This window comes from Stomoxys calcitrans, chromosome 5 (assembly GCF_963082655.1).
Source record: "Stomoxys calcitrans chromosome 5, idStoCalc2.1, whole genome shotgun sequence".
Taxonomy (NCBI): domain Eukaryota; kingdom Metazoa; phylum Arthropoda; class Insecta; order Diptera; family Muscidae; genus Stomoxys; species Stomoxys calcitrans.
In genome coordinates, this window is record NC_081556.1 from 18,969,844 (window position 1) to 18,986,989 (window position 17,146).

The 17,146-nt window shown below is 38.4% G+C and overlaps 1 long non-coding RNA gene and 1 other non-coding gene across 2 annotated transcripts; both read right to left on the minus strand.

Annotated features, from left to right (window-relative positions):
- Positions 1-4: 4 nt before the first annotated feature.
- Positions 5-77, minus strand: Trnak-uuu (transfer RNA lysine (anticodon UUU)). Its single transcript has one exon. It is a non-coding gene; the product is annotated as a tRNA-Lys (tRNA).
- A 5,464-nt stretch (positions 78-5,541) lies between these two features.
- On the minus strand, positions 5,542-14,873 carry LOC106086973 (uncharacterized). The gene is made up of 3 exons (XR_001221211.2): positions 14,657-14,873; positions 14,427-14,575; positions 5,542-6,049 (listed from the first exon to the last, which is right to left on the minus strand). It is a non-coding gene; the product is annotated as an uncharacterized LOC106086973 (long non-coding RNA).
- Positions 14,874-17,146: the final 2,273 nt, after the last annotated feature.

Sequence of the window (17,146 nt, forward strand, 5' to 3'; positions counted from 1 at the left end):
ACTCCGCCCGAGCAGGGACTTGAACCCTGGACCCTTGGATTAAAAGTCCAATGCTCTACCGACTGAGCTACCCGGGCTTATGCTAATGCTTTGGCAAAAGTGTTTCTTGTGTTCATATTTGTGGTCTTGTGTTTGCTTAGCCACAATATTGAATGAAATTGAAAAAAATCTTAAATTGTGGGTTTTTTTTTGTTTGTTTATTTAGATTTTATTAAAAATAGTTTTAGATGGCCGTTTAACCCCCTCCACCTAACAAACTTGTGTAGCATGTTCACTTGGGTAAACAGAATTCAGCCAGTCAATGTGAGCGCCAACATTGAATGACACATGGATGGCTGGCTGGCTATGTGCTCACCTCATTCACTTGTACGTGCCAGCTATTGAATTTTTTTTTATTGTTTTCTTGCCGTTGTTCTTTTTTTCCTCTCTTCTTAAAAAAAAAAACAACAACGATTGGCTGTTAAGTTGTTGTTGTTGTTATTATCGTTTGGTCATTGAAAGGGGAGAAGGGAGGAAACTTTGATATGAATCTAATCTGTCTATACAGGATTCACTGAATAAGGTTAAGCCAAGCGATCAGCCGATATACTTTTTTTTTAATATTTGGCAGTACTTGGCATTGAGGATGTCAACTTGTTCTCTTTTTACATTCATTCTTTGTTTACGTTTTCTCCTATATGATGACATTTTCAATTGTCAGATTTGACATCCTTAATGATGTTTATGGGGCCTATCCACTTTGTGTTTTTGCATGTGACCTAACCTTCTATTAGTGAATCCTGCTGTCTATATAAACATTGTGCTTGTTAGCATGACATTGGGGGTAATTGGGAAGCATGCAAGTGATGAAAGCTGAAGGGGTCTTTACATTGTGTGATTTGTTATAGCTGCTAGCATAACAAGTGAATTGGTCAAAAGTATGGAGTGGACAGCATAATGAAATTTTAATAACCGCAAACAAAAGACGCATAGAAAAATTTTTATAAGAAAACAAATTAAAGCTTGGTAAATTCGGCCGGGCCAAATCTTATATACCCTCCATTTTGGATCGCATTTGTCCAGTTCTTTGCCCAGTATCTCTTTATAGGCAAACAAGGGACAATGGATAATCTTGGTTACCCACCACCATAGATTTCGCGAAACATGTACCCTTATTTAAACAATCTCATTTGTAGTTGATTAATTTTGGTCTCAAGAAGTCATATGGCGATATGGGTACTTAGGGGGGCCTATATCAAAATATTGACCTATTCGAATAAAACTTGAAATCGATGTTATAAGTCAAAAGATTGGTTTTTGGGGAAAATTTCAGCCAAATCAGGTGAAAATTTAGGCGTCTAAGGGCTGAATCCGGGGATCGGTTTATATGGGGGCTATATCCGTATATAGACTGTTTCCGATCATTCTAGACATGGATGTTTGAAGTCAAAACTCAAGTTTTTGGGCAAAATTTCAGCCAAATCATATGAAAATTTAGGCTTCTAATGACTGAAGAAGTCAAATCTGTGGACGGCTATATCTGTTTGAAGACTGATTCGGATCATACTTAGCCTGGATGTTGGAAGTCAACTGAAGTTCTTGTTCCAAATTTTAGAAACATCGGATGAAAATTGAGGCTTCTAGGGTCTTAAGAAGTCAAATCCGGGAATCGGTTTATATGGGGCCTATATCTGTGTATGGATCGATTCGGATCAAACTTGGCACGGATGTTGGAAGTCAAAATGCCCTTTCCAAATTTTAGCCAAATCTGATAAAAAATTGAGGCTTCCAGGGGCTCAAGAAGTGAAATCTGGGGATCGGTTTATATGGGGGCTATATCTGTTTAAAGATCGATGCAGATCATACTTGACATGGATGTTGGAAGTTATGATCTAAGCTTTGTTCCAAATGTCAGTCAAATCGAACGGAAAGTGAGGCTTCTAAGGGCTCAATAAGTCAAATCCGGTGATCGGCTTATATGGGGGCTATATCTGTTTATATTTTGATTCAAATCATACTTGGTGTGGATGTTGGAAGTCATAACTCCAGTCTTTGTTCCAAATTTCAGCCAAGTCTAACGAACATTGAAACTTCTAAGGGCTCAAGAAGTCAAATCCTTCGATCGGTTTATATGGGGGCTATATCTGTTTATCGACGGAGACGAATCATACTTGGCATGGATGTCGAAAGTCGTAACTCAAGCCTTTGTTCTAAATGAGATGAAAACTGAGGCTTTTAGTGGCTCAAGAATCAAATCAGGGGAAGGTTGTATATGGGGCCTATATCTGTTAATAGACCGATTTGGATCATACTTGGTATAGAGTTTAAAAGTCACGACCTAAGTCCTCGTTCCAAATTTCAGTCGAATCGAACGGAAAGTGAGGCTTCTTGTTGCTCAAGAAGTCAATTCCGGGGATCGGTTAATCTGGGGGCTATATCTGTTTATAAAACGATTCGGATCATACTTGGCATGGATGTTGGAAGTCAAATAACTCAAATCTTTGTTCCAAATTTCAGTCAAATCGAACGGAAATTGAGGCTTCTAAGGGCTCTAGAAGTCAAATCCGAGGATCGATTTATATGGGGACTACATCTGTTTGATGACCGATTCGGATAAAACTTGGCATGGATGTTGGAAGTCACGACCTTAGCCTTTGTTCGAACGGAAAGCAAGGCTTCTAAGGACTCTAGAAGTCAAATCCGAGGATCGATTTATATGGGGACTATATCTTTTTATAGCCCTATTCGCATCATACATGGCATGGAGGTTGAAAGTCTTAACCCAAATCTTTGTTCCAAATTTCAGGCAAATGGGATGAAAGTTGACGCTTTAGTGGCTCAAGAAGTCAAAACCGGTAATCGGTTCATATGGGGGCTATATCCAAATTTGAATCGATATGACCCATTTGCCATGTCCAACGACTTACATCAATAAGAAGTATCTGTGGAAAATTTCAAGCGGCTAGCTGTACGCGTTTGCCCGCTATCGTACATTCGACAGACGGACGGAAGCGGCTAAATTGACTCAGAATGTCGAGACGATCCAGAACATATATACTCTATGGGGTCGCAGATCAATATTTCGAGTTGTTACAAACGGGTTGGCTAGATTAGTATACCCCCATCCTATGGTGGTAGGTATAAAAATTGCCATGCTATTGGAGCCTAAACAGGTTATGGACCATGTTTGGTTTGGATGTTGGAGACCATAGTGGAAGTCATTGCGCAAAATGTCTGATAAGAATAGCGCCCTATAAGAAATCAAGAAGTAATATCGGGAGATGGGTTTCTATTAAGTGGTATCAGAATATAGACCGATTCAGACCATATTTGCCACGCATGAAGGTCATAGGAAAAGATACTGTACAATATTTCAGCGAAATCGGATAAGAATTGCGCCCTCTAAAGGCTCAAGAAGTATAATCGAAAGATCATTTTATATGGGAGCTATATCAGTTTATGAACCGATTTGAACCTTACTTGGCATAGTTGTTCGAAACCAAATTAGAACATTTCATGGCTAATTTCAGTCAAACCGGATAATAATTGCGCACTCTAGCGGCTAAAGAAATCAAGATCCGAGATAGGTTTATATGGCAGCTATAGCAAGTTATGTACCGACTTGGACCATACTTAGCACAGTTGTTGGAAGTCATAATAAAACACTTTATACAAAATTTCAGTCAAATCGGATTAGAATTGCGTCATCTAGATGCTCAAGAAATCGAGATCCAAGATCGGGATACCAAACTCAAAGATTGCTTGAAATACATTTGAAAGTATAAGACTGTCGATGGTGGTTTTGTGGTCAGCAAAAAGATGAAGAGAAGTAGATGTTGGTTTGTCCTGCTTTGGCCTTTTCCAGGATTTGGCGCAGTGTAAATATTTGGTCTATGGTGGATTTACCAGGTCCAAAACCGCATTGATAGGCCCAATTATCACTTTGTCTTTGGACTTAAATCTTTCACGCAGTACGCTAGAGAGGATCTTGTATGCGATGGGAAGGACACTTATTGCTATGTATTTGGCACATTCTGTCTTGTCGCCTTTCACAGAACGCTTAGGTTCCGATCATTGGTTAGGGGTTCTTTTAGCCAGATCGCGAAGACAAGCTGATACATACGCCTTAAATAGTTCAGCGGGCAACTCATCGGCTCCTGCTGCCTTGTTATTCTTCTGTCGGGTCAACATATATTACTATCACCAGGAATTGGTTTTGCGGTATCCTCTTCGCCGCCGTCGCAGAACGGAAGGAATAGATCTTTAGGGCTCTAGAGATCCCAGGGGCCCATTGGACCATAAATGCGCTTTTGACAGCCCGAAAAAAATTGTGTAGGGCCGAGGTGACCAACTTTACCAGGTCCAAAACCGCATTGATAGGCCCAATTATTACTTTGACTTTGGACTTAAATCTTTCACACAGTACGCTAGAGAGTATCTTGTATGCGATGGAAAGGACACTTTTTCTCTGTATCTGGCACATTCTGTTTCGTCGCCTTTCTTGTGTACGGCATATAGAACGCTAAGGTTCCGATCATTAAGTATGGGTTCTTCTAGCCACATGGAGAAGACAAGTTGACACATACGTCTTTAATAATTCAGCGGGCAACTCATCGGCTCCTGCTGCCTTGTTATTCTTCTGTCGGGTCAACATACTTTACTATCATCGGGAATTGGTTCTGCGGTATCCTCTTCGCCGCCGTCGCAAAACGGAAGAAATAGATCTTTAGGGCTCTAGAGATCCCAGGGGCCCATTGGACCATAAATGCGCTTTTGACAGCCAGAACAAAATTGTGTAGGGCCGAGGTGACCAACTTTACCAGGTCCAAAACCGCATTGATAGGCCAAATTATCACTTTGTCTTTAGACTAAAATCTTTCACACAGTACACTGGAGAGTATCTTGTATGCGATGGAAAGGACACTTTTCCTCTGTATTTGGCATATTCTGTCTTGTCGCCTTTCTTGTGTACGGCACATAGAACGCTAAGGTTCCGATGATTGGTTAGGGGTTCTTTTAGCCAGATCGCGAAGACAAGCTGAACACATACGCCTTAAATAGTTCAGCGGGCAACTCATCGGCTCCTGCTGCCTTGTTATTCTTCTGTCGGGTCAACATACTTTACTATCATCAGGAATTGGTTCTGCGATATCCTCTTCGCCACCGTCGCAGAACGGAAGGAATAGATCTTTAGGGCTCTAGAGATCCCAGGGGCCCATTGGACCATAAATGCGCTTTTGACAGCCCGAACAAAATTGTGTAGGGCCGAGGTAGGGTCCTGGGACCTTTAGGACCCTGAATAATAATATAAAATGGAGAACACCTCAGCTATAGCCAAGTAAAATTTCATGAAGATATCTCTATCTGCTCCAAGATGGCAGTTTTATTTCCATTTAGAGAAGGCTGGCAAAATATCGATGGGACGATCGGTATTTTGTTTCTCTTCTTAATATCGATATTAATTTTTGCTATCGATACTATCAGCAAAGTTCATTCTATAGAATACATTGCGCCTATAGAGGGCGCAGGTTTCATTCGATTGGATTAAATTTTGTACAATGATTTCTCTCATGACTTCCAACTGACTTTATTAAATCATGTTTTATTCGGTCTGTACATTGATATTGTTTCCGTGCCAGTATAAATCCATTTCCTAATTTTTTATTTTTTTATTACATTTTTACACTTTTATTAAAAGAAAATCTCTCAAAAATTTGCTTAATTGTTTCCACTATAAAACCTTAAGACAAATATATGTACAGGACTCAACTATTCAAGGCTCCAACTTTGCATTCACTTTCCATATCGAAAGTCCAATTAATGCCATATTCCTTAGTTTTTGCTTCGTTCGATCGTTTGCTTCATCAATTAGAGCCAAGAAAGGCAAGGAAAATTTACGAGTCTTTTGAATGTATTGCGTGTTGCGGAAACCCTTCAATTGCCATACAAATTGTTTTCTTGTTTTCGTTTCAATTTTAATTTCTTGCCAATACATTTCGCTCAATATTTGTTGATTGCTTATCTTTTGTGTGGCCAAAGGATGCGAATGCCCAAACAATGGCCAAGAAAACTATGAAATAAAAGAAAAACTTTTTCATTATGAAAATTAATAAACAACAATAATATGAATGGAGCCAAAGAAAACAAAAAGTCCCATTCCCTGCCATGCCATCCCTTAATGGGAAACTGCAAATGGACGAGAAGCAAGAGGAGAAACGGATGAGAAAATCCATTCATGAAGACAGCTCAAGTATGAAGAGAATAGATTCTATCCAACTTAAACATCAATGCATTCCGTATGCATGGAGGGGGTGATGACTACGCAGAAAAGGGCCAAATAGAAGGGTTTTCCATGTTTAGCAGCTAAATAGAAACGAATGTATGAGGCAGAGGAAATTGCCCATTACAAGGCATTTCTTTTCCAAGACAATGGCAGTTTCAAAAACAGAAGAAAAGCAAAAAACGGCTAAAAAGACTCCCTTAAGACGAGTATTTCAAATATAAAATGACAACAACAACTATGCTGAAGTCAACATTTTCAATCTTCATGTCCCCTGCCACCTTAATCAATCACAGACGGGCGGACGGACGGATGGATGGATGGACGGACGGTTTATATAGATCTTGAGTGGAATGCTAAGAAAACGTTTTGGCAAACGCTTAAAAAATGACAAACGTAGAAATTGACAATCAGACAGATGGCGAATGTGATGGTGGATATAAATAAAATACACTTAGAAAAATGATTCGTTATCAGATAAAGCAAATTCAGCCGGTGTGTATTTTATTGGGTTGCCCAAAAAGTAATTGCGGATTTTTCATAAAGTCGGCGTTGACAAATTTTTTCACAGCGTGTGACTCTGTAATTGCATTCTTTCTTCTGTCAGTTATCAGCTGTTACTTTTAGCTTGCTTTAGAAAAAAAGCATAAAAAAAGTGTATTTGATTAAAGTTCATTCCAAGTTTTATTAAAAATGCATTTACTTTCTTTTAAAAAATCCGCAATTACTTTTTGGGCAACCCATTATATACTACTAGCCGAAACGGGCCCCCTCCGCTGCGCCTTCTTTAACACTCTAAATCTTTTTAGGGTGGAGACCCTTCACCCTGAATGTGGATATCGAATTCGTGCCATTGCAGCCTATGACGCTGAACGCGTTCGAATTCTGTCGAGAACATCGGACAAAACGATGTTTATCCCCTCTTAATGTTGGTGACATTTGCGAGGTACAATGCCATGCATGGTCATTTAAAAATTTTTCCCCAAAAGAGGTGTCGCACTGCGGGACGCCGTTCGGAATCGGGTATAAGAAAAGGTAAGGAACATAGAGTTTGCCACTTCTCGGCTCCTGGTGGTAATGTTCTGAGGGATGGCACCTTAGACATTTCCACTCAAATATGGATATCAAATTCGTGCTGTATTTCCAAATCCCTTTAATATGCGCCCCATATTGCCATTACCGGTATATAATGAACCGTTGGGAGGGAGTTTTGGGGCTGGGGTGGCCACCGGCACTTTGCACTGAAAATAAATATCAAATTCTTTATTGCCAACGGAAATAAAGTTCAGTTTAGGGGATGCTTTAGGGCGTACCCCAAAGCACTTGGCCCCAAAATTGGCTATCAAATTCGTTTTCTACCCTCAAATACCTATCAGTTGAGTCCCATATTGTCATAAGGGGTCAAATAATCCAATTGGCGTATCTTTATGAGGAAAAGCGCCACATAGACTTGAACCCAAATCCATATTCGTGTTGTGGTCTCCACTACCTTTCATGTGATACCCTTATTGTGTCCATCGGACCTCTTTCGGATATGGGTGGCGTTTTTGGGGTAAAGGGGAGGGTCCGCCCCCACCCGATATCTAAAAATTATGTAGCCTATATTTCATTCCAGACAAATGTACACAATCTATGAAAATTTTAAGAAAATCGGTTCAGCCAAGTATAACGCATAATGGGTCTAATGACATTTTTGAGAGTTGGCCTGATCCCCTTCGATCTGATTTTGTACACCAGACTCGAAATCTACTCCCGAATACCATTCATTTGAGCCCCATATTGAAATGAACATCCAATATGTCTGTATGGTGCAGTTTTGGGATTGGGGCGGCCCGATGGGTACTTAGACTCAAATTTTAATACCATATTCGTATTCTACTCTCCAATACCTTTCATTTGATACCCATATTGTCCCGATCGGTCCACCTTTGATTTTGGGTTGTGTTTTTGACATTAGGGGGAGGGACCGTCCCCCTTTCGATACATATATTTCCTTCCAGACCAACCTACACAATGTGCGAAAATTTCGAGAAAATCGATTCTGCCGTTTTCAGTCTATACGGAACAAACAAACCGAAGCCCATATAACCGCGAGCCCCATATTGAAATGAACGTCCAATATGTCTGTTTGGGGCAATTTTGGGATTGGGGTGGCCCGATGGGTAATTAGACTCAAATTTCAATACCATATTCGTATTCTACTCTCCAATACCTTTCATTTGATACTCATATTGTCCCGATCGGTCCACCTTTGATTTCGGTTTGTGTTTTTGGCATAAGGGGGAGGGTCCGTCCCCCTTTCGATACATAGATTTCTTTCCAGACCAACCTACACAATGTGCGAAAATTTCGAGAAAATCGGTTCTGCCGTTTTTCAGTCTATACGGAACAAACAAACCAAAGCCCATAGATCCGTGATTGGCTAATATTCCAATTTTGGGAGTTTTTGTGGGGGTGGGGTGACCGCCCTATACTTCGACATGAATTTGTATGCCAGATTCGTTATCATTTCATTTCATTTGATACCCATATTGTCCTTATCGTTATCATTTCATTTCATTTGATACCTATATTGTGCTTATCGGTCCACTTTTGATTTTGGGTTTTGTTTTTGGTGTAACGGTGGAGGGTCCGCCTATTCCTACTTTGTGACCATATTTGTAATCTACTCCCAAATACCCATATTGTCATTTGAGTCTCATATTGTCATGATCGTCAAATAAACCTATTTTAAGGGGTTTTGGGGCTGGGGCGGCCCCCCCGGTACTTGGACCCTACTTTTATTATGAAATTCGTACCCTACTCTTGAATAACTTTCATTGGAAACCCTAATTGTCCCGATGGGTCCACTTTTACTTTTGTGGTAAGGGGGAGGGTCCGCCCCCCCCCCTCCCGATATCAAAAAATTATATAGCCTACGTTTCCTTCCAGACCAACCTACACAATCCGTAATTTTTTTTTAGGAACAAACAAACCGACATACAAACAAACACAAATTGAATTGTATATATAAAGAAAAGTCTGCCGAATTGTAAAAGAAGATTTGGCATTCCGAACAATTTTTCGAAATACCAAGGTGACCAACTTAAGGGGCCATCTAGGGCCCTGAAGTTTTCCACACAACCCGTTCTTAAATGTCATATTTTTTACTAGGTTTTTCGGTTCTATCCCACTGTGGGTCGTGGAAAGGTAAACAAATGAATATATAGACCCATTTAAATCGATGTTCGATGTGACTTCTTGAGCTCCCGGGAAACCCTTATTTTAGTCCAATTGAGCTAATGATTGGTATTAAGGACGTTTTTACATGTTCAGATAAAAATAATATTTTGAGTGTATATTCGGAATACAGAAACTTTACAAATGGAAATTAACAATAAAGTTGCAGCAGACTTTGTTTGCTATTAGTATCAAATTTGGTTTTTTTTCTGAGTGTAAATATGCTTCAACCAAATATTGATGTTTGTAATGAAAGTTCCTTTGGAAATAAAGTACTTAACATTTCCCCCTGCTTTCCATTAACAACATCAAGACTCTGTTGATGAAGCTGCCTGTGATTCATTTGTTTGGCACTTGCCAATATGATGCTGTTTCTGCTGCTACTGTTGTGGCTGGTTTTCATGATGAACAAAATCACAAACAATTGCGTGGGAATAAATTACAAAGTGATTGCTTCAATGGTTAGTACTTGAAGTTAGAAAGCAATGCCAGAAGATTCATCATATAGTACACAGTACATGGTATTGTCGTTTTTCCCATTCTTGGGCATCAATGATGGGAGAGGAACCCTACATTGGCACAAGTAAAAGCATGCTAAGTTCGGCAGTGCCGAATCTTGGAAACCCGCTCCCATGGATTCTGCTAAAATATGGAAGGTTTTTCTGGTTATCGATTTGGACTGTACTTGGCACAGCTGTTTAGATGCAAAACATAAATTTTAAGCCAAATCGGATAAAAATCGCTGCTTGTTGGGCTCAAGAATCAAATCAGGTTATAGACCGATTTGGATCGTATTTGGCACAGTTGTTAAGTGCCATAACAGAACCATATGTGCAAAATTTCGGATGAAAATGGATGCTTCCAGGGGCTCAAGAAGTTAAATCGGGAGATCGGTTCATATGGGAGCTTTATCAGGTTAATGTCTGATTTGAACCGTACTTGGCACAGATATTGGAAGTCATAACAGAACATTATGTGCCAAATCGGACAAAATTTGCGGCTTCCAGGGGCTCAAGATTTCAAATCGGAATATCGGGTTATATGGGAGCTATATCAGGTTATAGGCCGATTTCGACGGTACTTGGCACAGCTATTTGAAGTCGTAACAGAACACTACATGAAAAATTTTAGCCAAATCGGATAACAATTGCGGCTTCTAGGGACTAAAAGTCTTATATCGGTAGATCGGTTTATATGGGAGCTATATCCAAATCTATCATCGTGAATTCGATGGACATGGCTAGATCGACTCAGAATGCCGAGACCATCAAGAATATATACAACCATCCAAGGGTGATGGGTATACAGGGTTGCCTTTTATATTTCGGGATTAGAGAAAATCGCTTTATTTTTTTTTTCAAAATAATCTTCATTAAGATCTATAAACTTCTACATGCGTTTGAACCAATTGTCGAAACACTTTTGCCACTCTCATTGAGGTATCTCTAAAACATGCATTCTGAACGCATCATCCGCTTCTTCAGGTATCGTAAAACGTTGGCCCCCTCATTTTCTTTGTTACGGTCGGGAATAAAAAGAAGCCATTCGGTGTCACTTCAGGACTGTACGGCGGATGGCTTATCAAATCGATGTTTGGAGTGCTCAAACATGCAGTTGTTTGAGCCGATGTGTGAGAGCTCGTATTGCGGTGGTAAAGGGTGAATGGTCTTCGGCGGTTGGTTTTCATTGGAAGACAACTGGCTAACAAATGATTGTGTATCACTCAGAATTGACTGTTCTGCGTTGTTCTAGTGGTACGATTGCGACATGTCCAGTTTTTCCCAAAAAAACAGGCGATCATTTGCTTGGAAGTGCGTCGTGCGCGATTTGGCTCATCTTGAAACACCCATACATCGATTGTTGTATACTTTCGGGTTCAACGCGTTAAACCACTATTCATCACCTGTCACGATGTCACAGACGTGTTTCGAAGCACCGCGATCGTATTTGAGACATAAGACTTTATTTGAGCGATTGGCAAATTGTGTGGCATCAAACGCGAACAAATTTTTTTCACGGCCGAATGTTCACGAATATTGAATGTATGCTGGTCCCACTTAGGCCTAAGGTTGTTTCCATCTCACGGTAGGTCACATGACAATATTGAAATATCAGTTGGATCAATGGTTTTTGATACAACAATTGATTTTGGAGGACCTTTACGAAAGTCGTCTTGGTTGAGTTAACCATACCATCGATAATCATTGGTCCTTGAGGGAGCTTCATCGCTAAAAATTGAATTAAGTTCATCGATGCTCTGTTGTTGAGTTAATCCGCGTCGAAAGTTGTTAAAAAGTAATCGCACGAAAATGTTCACGTTTTTATTAAATTTTTTTTTATGTTACTGTAAACGACACAAATAGCGCTCGTAAGTCAAAATGTTCTGAGTACGTATAACCTAAAAAATGTCAAACTTTGCGACACAAGGCACAATTGTTGTTGGTTGTCCAATCCCGAAATATAAAAAGCAACCCTCGTAAAAGTCGAATATCCCCGAAATCAGTGGAGATATTTTATTATAAGTCAAGTGGGTTTTTTTATGTATTTTTAAGCACTGTTCAGCAAAACAGAATTTTGGAAGTCGGAAAGTCAAATAACGATTTGGCTGCCTTTACAATTTTTCGATATGTCGAGGGCCCTGCCAAGAGGCACCCGTACCACCTCAGCTCCAACCATTTCAAAGTTCAAAGAGTTATCTCTATCTGTTCTCAAATGGTACATTTATACTCCACACCACCACTGTGGTATAGGGTACTATAACTTTGTATATGTGCTTGCAACGCACAGTGGGCCTGAAAGCTTATATCCTGCCCTACAAAGGTCTAGAACATTTTGAAAGCCTAAGATCAACAGATATAAAGTTGTATACTTATTTTCAATTTTTTTTTCGTTTAGCCCACTGTGCAACGCTAAGAGGAAGAAGAACTAGACTCATCATAAAATATACTGATCGTCTTAAAATCATTTCCTGATTCCATTTAGCTATGCCCGTCTGTTTGCGCATGCATTCTTGTGATCAAGGTAAAGGTCGCATTTGTTTCCCAATTGCCATGTTTGAACGTAGGACGAACGATATCGGTTAAAATTTAGATTTAGCTTCCATATATATCTTTCATCCGATGTATCCTTTAAAGGCTGTAGTAACCACAATTTTGATCCGACCTTTACAAACTTTAGCATAAGGGGTTTTATTTGACGTCCCAACATGTGTGCAAAATTTCATCAAAATAGGTTAGGATTTAGATATATTGGGTTGCCCAAAAAGTAATTGCGGATTTGTTAAAAGAAAGTAAATGCATTTTTAATTAAACTTAGTATGAACTTTAATCAAATATACTTTTTTACACTTTTTCGAAAGCAAGCTAAAAGTAACAGCTGATCACTGACAGAAGAAAGAATGCAATTACAGAGTCACAAGCTGTGAAAAAATTTGTCAACGCCGACTATATGAAAAATCCGCAATTACTTTTTGGGCAACCCAATAGATCCCTTATATATATATATCTTTCATCCGATACGGGCTTTAGGGCTGTAGTAGCCACAATTTAGATCCTATCGTAAGAATATCATACAAAGTTCAATTCGATATTTCAATAGGTATCCAAAATTACAGTTTGACTAGATTTCGACGTAGGTTCTATGTATTAAAAGTAGTACGTAGACTCGGTGGTGCAGGGCATTATATAGTCAGCTCCGCCCGACTTTTATCCTTCCTTACTGGTTTTTACTAATCTTTACAAATGAATAACTGACTGAATTGATACATGTCATTGCCAAACAAACTTATGCCCACTCTAACGTAGGGAACTCATCATCGGTTATATCTTCACCACAAGTAATTCCCAATAATTTTGATTAAACTTCAACTACACTGATTTGCTTTCATTCCTTCTTGCCTGGTTTGTCGGTCGTCGTCTTGAAAATGATGGTTATGAATTGTATTGTGGCATGAATATGAATGATGGTAGAATAATTGTTGCTGAGATGGTTTCATCCATTGTGCCATGTTTACGAGTTAGACTTCATTTACAAGTAGGGAATTGAAGACAAAAACCGATTGACTATTGAATAAATACAAAATTGATGCCAAATACTATATTGGATTTTGCCCCAGCATTGTCAAATGTGTATTGTATTGCTGTGTAGTGTCATTTATTAACAAGAAAGGATAATTTCAACTATTTGAAGTTCTGAAGGAGACTCTTTAGATTATGCATTTTATTATTTTTACTATAAAAGTGTAACAGTTAAAACAAGTGTCGAGAAGTAGTTTTGCCCTTCTTTTCATCTATATCCCAAAAAAAGAATGTAATGTGAAATTATCATACAACAATTTATAACCAAGATTGTTCCAATAAAAGAAAGTCGGATAGAAAATATTCCCCTTTCGTGTTAATATTAAAATTTTTATGTCAGGGTTGGGGCAATGATCACGAGATTTCTCTAGAAACGTCTATACTTTATCTTCAAGGAAAAACCCCTTCATCCCAAACGAAACTCGTTCATCCCAAACAAAGAATTCGTTGAAGTAAGTTTATCAATTACAGTTCAATGACTGTGGAAGTCTCCCTCAAGTACAAACTGAAAACCAATTTTTTTTGCTAATGCCTTTGGCCTTTTTCTTAGAAACGCTTTATGTCTTCTAAGGACATCACAACACTTAAACCTAAACCCTTTTTCAATTTAAATTTTTCCTAGCATTTTCTCACATTTGAAATTTTTTCAAAAATAAATTGCAATCCGTGCACATATGCAAAGACATGACATGGCATTGTATTCCCCTTTTGTTTCACTCCGAGAGAATATCACCGAGAAAAACATCATCATAGTAAGCCATTCGTTTCAAGCCCCCCACTCCATTTTCATGATAAATGTTAAAAAGTCCTTTCTTGACACCAGCTGTCAATTGTTTTACAACAACATTAATTTAATGCATAATTTTCCGTACCGTTTTTTGCTAGTGCGGTGTCCTGGCATTTCATTTTCGTTTCATTTCAAATGTCTTCTTTGTCCTATCCTTTGTGTATGTTAGAAATAGCGCCACCAGTTCGCATGGTGCTCCATATGTCTCAAACCTAAATAGAAAAAAATTGGGTGCTGGAAGAAAAAAAACAAAACACAGAAAAACACCACATAACGTAAATGTCGACAAATGCCACCCTTTTTTGCGAAAATTACCCTCCTAAAAGGTTTCCACAATTATTTCCAAGTTTTTTTTTCGGTCTTTTCAAAAAAATTTCCATATTGTCGCTTATTTTGAAGGAAACGCCAAAACATGCGGCGAGCAGCGAAAAATGTGTATTTTTTTTTTTGTTTTCCTTGCAAAATGATGTCGTTTAAAGTGAGACATTTATAATTTTTTTTTTAACATTTCTTCAAGCGAATAAAAATACAAATGATGTCAGTCAAACAGTGAGAGAAAATTGTTTAAGGTAAATGAGGGATTTTTATGGAACCTTTTGAACATAGGATGATGGTGAACCATCGAGAGCTATATTTGGTTAAATAACAATTTTGAGGAACAATAGAGGAGCAAAACATGTACCATTTTAGCCAAATTCGACAACAATTGTAACTTTAAGGGGCTTAAGAAGAGCTACAATTGTCAAATCGAAGAACCACTTATGAGGCAGCTATATATTGGGTTGCCCAAAAAGTAATTGCGGATTTTTCATATAGTCGGCGTTGACAAATTTTTTCAACGGCTTGTGACTCTGTAATTGCATTCTTTCTTCTGTCAGTTATCAGCTGTTACTTTTAGCTTGCTTTAGAAAAAAATTGTAAAAAAAGTATATTTGATTAAAGTTCATTCTAAGTTTTATTAAAAATGCATTTACTTTCTTTTAAAAAATCCGCAATTACTTTTTGAGCAACCCAATATTTAGCGCCTCACTCGGCGTATTACTCCTCACTTCCGAGATCAACACTGCCGCAGGACCCTGAACTTTCTCTTTCATTCTCAGGAGGTTCCCCCTCTCCGGGGTCCGATGATAGACCAGGCTCCCATAAATGGGAATCAGAACAGTAAACTTTTAATGTATCATCTCCTTCATAAGACTAACTCCCACCTATTGAGTTAATACAGAAGTAGAGTGGATTCCTTTCTCAAAAATTTATATAAAAATTTAAATCGAACAACATTTTTGTGAAAATTTTTATATAGACAGGACATTAAAAAAAAAATCATGCACTGCACCTATTTGAATTTCGCGCAGTGTATGGAAGTACTTAACAATCGTAGAAATATAAGTCCAGGGGTACAAATAGACTAGTAGCAAAATTATGCTATTTAAATGTTTTCTTTTTTTCTTCACCTCGCTCCTTGTTCCTCTTATGTGTTTAGAGCTTTTACTCTGCCGTTTTGTCCTTCCTGGCATATTGGCGGTTTTTTGGTCGTTTACATGTGCCACATAAAATGAACTCTGGCACTTAGGGCTCCAACCTAGACAAGATAGACAAGCTCTCTGAAAGCGAACCAAAGAACGGAAGAGCAGCATATGCATATGGAGGGATGAGGTACGCGAAACTGGGTGTGTGCAGAGAAGGGGGATGAAAAGAAAGACTATAGCAGCAAAACGCTGAGGAGCCAACCAAAAGCAATGACAATAGAAATGTCAAAATTATTAACGTAAATTACCGACATTTATTATGTTACTTTTACGTGTTGCATACTTATGAGAACCGAGGCAAGACAAATGCCACATCCTTCGTTGGCCACCTTACTCTTGTGCTGGTATAGTAGAAGAAATTGCTTCAAGGAAGCAGCGAAAGCAAAGTGGCAAAGTGTGTTTTTTGTATTTTTCATTTAAAAAGGAATTTCATGTATTTCAAAAAAAAAAAAAAAGAACGAAGAAGAACAAAACCAAAAAAATACTTTGAGTGCTATTTTTTGCCACTATTTATGTGAGGACTTAAAGGAAATTTACCGAATATTAGAACAAAAATTTATGAGACTACCAAAATAGGCTCACAGCAAATGGAAGGAAATTTTAGGCAATAATGTATTATTTATAATTTTCCTCAATATCATATAGAAAAGAAAACATGGAAAATGTCTCAAGATAAAAGAAACAACGGAAGCTAATGTCTTCTTTTTTTGTCATAGCAAATGGCAAGAGCAGAGAAATCAATTAGTTGCCAAATGTTATGCTGGGTAATGTGAAGTGTAAAGATGAAATCTATTAACCAAAGTAACTTCTTGTACTACTTGGTGCTTCTTGTCAATTTATAAATCCCTATTTGGCCAATTTTATGTGCCACTTGATGACATTTATGGCAAAGAAATTCAAATTGCTTTGAAATGATGTCACCATTAGCAACCTTTTTGGTATTGAAGTCATTTGTATGCAAAATTGAATATCAGTCATATTTCTCTTAACCAACTAGAAACACCTACTTCTTGTAATTAACGCATTTAAGAAAACTTCAACATGTTGAATTCTTACAAACAATTGTTGATAATTATCCTAGTCCTTGTGTGCTATTATCCTAAGCTTATCCTTAGTCAAGTTAACTCAGCGGAAAACATCGCGGATTCAACGAATTCTGTGCCATTAAATCCTACATCCGGCAATCATTTGGCAACTGCTCATCTGCTATATAATCAGGACAATAATTATCCTTATCTTGTGGCTGCCGGTGCTGGTCAAGAGTTACCTGTTTTAGTGC